This window comes from Magnolia sinica, chromosome 2, assembly GCF_029962835.1.
Source record: "Magnolia sinica isolate HGM2019 chromosome 2, MsV1, whole genome shotgun sequence".
Classification (NCBI taxonomy): domain Eukaryota; kingdom Viridiplantae; phylum Streptophyta; class Magnoliopsida; order Magnoliales; family Magnoliaceae; genus Magnolia; species Magnolia sinica.
In genome coordinates, this window is record NC_080574.1 from 79,789,447 (window position 1) to 79,795,446 (window position 6,000).

A 6,000-nucleotide genomic window follows, 5' to 3' on the forward strand; every position below is an offset into this window, starting at 1 on the left:
TATTGTACGATTTATGGATTACTGGTATTTCAACTTACTCTGATATTTATATGCTTGGCACTTATCTTGTGCACACACTTACACCACCCTTTAAGCTTTCTATAAGCTTATGCATGATAGATGCGTGCAGGTGGCGTTAGGTTGCAGTAGCGTTGAGCACGGAGTGTGCAGCTGTCTTCCGGAGCTTTGATTATTTTTTTAATATATGTATTTCCCTTTCAGCATTGTATTCAACTGCTTATATTAGTGGATATATGATGATGATGTTGCCTTTGTGATTTAGGTATACTTATGGTTATGCTTCTAACGAGATAAATGTATATTAGAAAATCCTCCTTGTAGGATCCTAGGATCGGAACCTGGTGTATGGGCGCTGGGAGCCGAGAATAGGGTACTACGGAGGCTGTCGGCACCAATTTCGGCGATCGGGAATTTTGTGAGCCCAGTTTTCGAGTTTGGGGCGTGATAGAAGTTGGTATCAGAGCATAACTTGAGAATACCTAAAGATAACATCCCATATCTACTGATAGCTACCCGACACTCTATGATTGTTGAGAACTTAGAATGGTTAGATCCCCGAGTTCGAATAACTTAGAGATTTTCTGATATAGCTCCCTACCATTGAGATTGTGATGCTGCATAGTATTCTAGTTTCGATTGTTTTCGATCCAGGATCCGAGGTTTAGTGAGGTCATCATAATGCTGAGGAGGCATCTTGGGAGCAAGAGGCTGAGATTTATTGGCATTATCTCTATCTCTTAGGTATCTGATTATGTTGGTATGTTGTGTTCTGATTATATTTATAGTGATAGGGTTTCCCTCCCTTGTGAGCTCTGTATTAGTTGTGTTGTGGATTAAATTTCAAGGATGAAATTTTTATTAGGAGGGGAGAGCTGTGAGACCCATATCCTAGCCCATATCGTTCCTTAGGCTTTCGCGGTCCTCCCGGTCGAATTTCGACGACCCGCAATCTGTAACCGACGTTTACATGCGATCCTAAGTTGTATCCCATATTCCAGAGTCAGCTCGACCCGAGACTTGCATCCTTGCGATCGCGCCGTCGCCGCGGTTCCGACACCGCATTCCGCACGCCGAGGCGATACCTGAGCCAGTAGATGTAGGCCCACGTTCATTTCGAGGAAAATGCCGCACGTATGAATTTTGAGAGAATCTCTATGACATGTCACATCAATCAATCAAAGTACACATCCTATCATAAGTACAAGTCAAGTACAAGCAACCCATCTCTCTCCCATTCCCAAAGTTAACTCTCTCTCTCTACCCATCCCTTCCTTACACCACCATACCTTTCATCCCATCACTCCATCCATCACCACTCCTCTCCCTCTCATTTTCTCACTCCATCCCAAGCACCATGAGAGAGAACGTCCAAGGGAGAGGAGAAAGCTAGGTGTGGCCCACCTTCCTACCACCCAATCCAACCCTTAGATTATCATCTCTACCATTGAAGGAGCCTCTTAGGAGCCTTGGAGCACTAGGGAAGAAGAAGAAGGAAAGGTGGGTGTTTTATAGGCTTAGATTTCATGTTTGATGATGGGCCAAGTGGGGCCTACCGATTGATGGTATGGATCTCACTTTGGACCCTAGGTGTGGCTAATGGCCCACCATGATTCATATATCCATCCCATGATGGGGCCATTTTCCATGGACCCATCATGATGATTAATTTTCTTGTATAAAAGGGTCATCAAGACCTTGTATTTTAGTGGAGAAGGGATCTCCACCGTTGATTTTGATTTGGTGGACCCACATGTAAAGGGACCCACATGATGAATGTTATATGCATGGAAGGGAGGGCCCATAGTGTCGGGGTCCCTCCATCACACTCATTTTCTCTCTCTGTCTCTCTCTTTGTGTTTGATTGTGGCCCACCTAGTATGTGTTGATTGACGGTGGGGACCACAGCTATACAGCTGTGGTATTGATGTTAGCAAATTTTGTGGGGCCCATCTATGATATATTATTTTATCTGTAATGCCCATCAGCATGGCCCCACACACGTGTGGACTCCACCGTGAGGTATGGTCACGTAGGACCCACCGCATGTAGCAGATAGGCTGGAGTACGTGCACAACAGCAATAAGCTGTTGTATTAATGTTTGCAAGTTCTGTGGGCCCCACACATGATGCATGCATTTAATCCACACTGTCCACCCTATTTCTGAGCTCATTTTAGGTGTTGAGCCGAAAAACAAAGCTAATTCGAAATTCTAGTAGGCCACACCATCTAAAACAGAAATTTTACAGTTAAAAATCTGTTAAGGCCCATTGTAATGTTTCTTCACATCAAAACATGTTAAATATTAGGATCGTTAGGTCTGTTACGAGCCATATAATCCAACCAAAGGGCTTGATTTTCTTGATGTGGGCCCCACCTATGAAATACTTCAAAAAAATTATAAACAGCTGACGTTGCAGCAAGCAACGTCCACTGCTTGGTTTGGATGCAGGGTCAGTGGGCCCCCATCATAGGCCCACCTTGATGTGTGTTAAACAACAACACCATCCATTTGATAGGTCCCCTTTAATTATTGGTACATCCCAAAAATTAGCTGTTCACGGCACTCAGGTGGTCCACACCACCAAACAACAGGGATTGAACGTCTACTATTGAAACCCTTCTTGGGTCATAAAAGTTTTGGATCTATATGAAATTAGTTTTTCCTCTTTATTTAGGTCTTTGTGACATTATGAGTAGATTGGATGGAAAATAAATGTTATGGTGGGCCCCATGTAGGACCCACCTGTGAAGAGGAGTGGCTGGTGTACGTTTACACCAGCTAATATAGCTGCTGTGTTGACGTCCCAAGTTTAGTGGGTCTAATCATGAGGTATATGTGATATCCACACGTTCTAGTTGTTCGGGCGATGGAAGCCACTGTGATGTGTGGGGCATACCGTGATGTATGTGTTTTATTCCAACCGTTTAGATGACTGGATGGTGGACCACTATGATATATATGTTTCATTAATGTCGTCCATCTATTTTATATGAACGCCGCCCATCTATTTTATATCAGCGTCGTCCATCTGTTTTATAATCCATGCCTTGCATCTATTTTATACCCACACTGTCCACCCATTTTTTTTTAATCTGAACCATCTAGCTATGTGGGCCCTACCGTGGTGTATGTATTTTATTGGCACCATCTAGCCGGGATGGGACCCATCTAATGTATGTTTCGTATGCACACCGTTCATGGGCTGCGGTCCATCATGATGTATTTTATCCACGCCGTCCACATCAGGTAGCCCATTATGATGTATGTGTTGTATATCCATGTTGTTTATCTAGTGGGCCCATTTGGAGGTGCTGGCCCACCTTGGTGTACGTATTCTATATTCACATTGTCCAAGGGCCTACCATTAATGCTTGTATTGTATATCTACACCGTCCATTTGTGTGGCCCACTGTGATGAATGTATTGAATTTCTGTGCCGGCCCATTAATGCAGCCCACTTGTTGTATATGAGGCCCATTGATGTGGTCCACTTGATGCATATAATGGCCCATTGGTGCGGCCCATTGATGCGGCCCACTTGTTGTATATAAGGCCCATTGATGTGGCCCACTTGATGTATATGATGGCCCATAAGATGAGGCCCATTATGAGGTATTTTTGGCCCATTTGGTAAGGCCCAATGAGATGTACTTCAGGCCCATATGCCATGGCCCATTGTGATGAATTTTTGGTCCATGTGATGCACCCCATAGTGATGTGTATTAGGCTCATGTAATGCGGCTCGATGTGTGGTATATGAGGCCTATATGATGAGGCCTGATGTGATGTATAAGGCCCACATGATGCGGCCCACTTGATGTATGAGACCCTTGTGTAAGGCCCATTGAGATTGTATGTGGCCCATTGTGATTTTATGCAGCCCATTGTGATGATATGCGGCCCATCGTGATTGTGTAAGGCCCATTGAGATTATATGGGGTCATTGTGATGTAATTGTGGCCATTAATGAGGCCCGATGTGATGTATTTATGGCCCAGCGTGATGTATATTAGGCCCTTGTGTGAGGCCATGTGCCCACTATATGTTTGGCTTTATGTGGGCCACTCCTTGGGAGCAATGTTGGTTAAATGTCCACATTGATGGGCAATGATGGTTAAATGTCCACATTATGACCTTCCCTTAGGCCTTTGTTAGGCTGATTATCAAGGCCGATTGTTAAGGCCGATTCTGATTATCGAGGCTTGTTCCGATTATCGAGGCTGATTTTGATTATCGAGGCCAATTCTGATTGTTGAGGTCGATTCTGATTGTTGAGGCTGATTATCGAGGCCTATTCTGATTGTCGAGGCTGATTCTGATTGTCGAGGCCGATTCTGATTATCGAGGCCGATTCCGATTGTTGAGGCCGATTATAAAGGCCAATTCCGATTGTTGAGGCCGATTCCGACTGTTAAGGCTGATTCTGATTATCGAGGCCGATTTCGATTGTACAGGCTGTTATCGAGGCCTGTTATCGATGCCGATTGTCGATACCGATTATGAGTATGTGACAGCATAGCAACATGATATATGCTCATACGCATCATCTGTATGTTTGTTATGAGATGTGATTGACCATTGCATATGTCATTGGGTAGGTTCCTATGAGACTCCCTGATAGGCGGAGATTGTCTCACATGAGAGCATGGTATACATAGGATTGATGCATGACTAGATTGTATGACTCATGTATCTTGTATTGTGTGTTGTGATTACTGTACGCCCTAGCAACATCAAGGTCGTAGCCTCTACAGGCATGTCAGGGATGGCCAGATGGGACACCGAAAATCTGTTACTAGCATCGGGCTGCCATAAATGGCCCTGGGTGAACTCCCTAAACCCTCTTAGTACCAGAGGATGCCCCAACGTTGAGACCAAGTGGATATATATATGAGCGCGTGAGGGCCGTATACCAGTAGGCCGCGTCTCTCACTATGTTGTGGTCCGTTGGGAGGGGGTGTGGCCTTACCCGCCCGAGGGTAGGGGGTATAACTAGGTTGAGTTTGACCAGCTTGTAATTGGGTCCACTATCGACGTGCTGAGTAGATATTGGCTAACTACTGGCCAGGCGGATAGTGAGGTCTCTTTCACTTGCATGGTTGCGCGTCTAGTGGGAGATAATTACATGTAGTGTACTAGACCTCGGTGATGATCCCAAAGATGTACAGTACTGATATGTGGACTTATTGAGCAGGAGTTGCATATTCATTCATTCATTCACTATCCACTTGGGCTAGTGGTGCGTAACTATTTGTTATGTGTACCTTCGCAATGGCTAGGATTTCGATTGGGGCACGTGACTAACCTGAGATCAGGAGTTTACCACATTGAGTCTGACTATCCAAATTTAGGTATGAGACTAGTTTAGATAGAAGTACCTTATAATGGACCCCATAGCCTGCGATACTACGTACTATCATCCCAACTTCACACTCCAGCTTGGTCATTTCATTCGCACTGCATATTGATTACATCCGTAGCATATGATATTGGCTTATTATGTTTTTGCATTGCATAGCCTGGATGAGGCTAATGATATTTATGGACTTACCAGCATGTTTTCACATTGCTCTGATATTGTACAATTTATGGATTGCCAGTATTTCCACTTACTCTGATATTTATATGCTTGAAACTTATCTTGTGCACACACTTACACCACCCTCTAAGCTTTCTATAAGCTTATGCACAATAGATGCGTGCAGGTGGCATTAGGTTACAGCAGCATTGAGCATGGAGCATGCAGCGGTCTTTCGGAACTTTGATTTTTTCTTTTTAATATATGTATTTCCCTTTCAGCATTATATTCAGCTGTTTATATTAGTGGATATATGATGATGATGTTGCCTTTGTGATTTGGGTATACTTGTAGTTATGCTTCTTACGAGATAAATATACATTGAAAAATCCTCCTTGTAGGATCCTAGGATTGGAACCTGGTGTATGAGCACTGGGAGCCGAGAATGGGGTACTACAG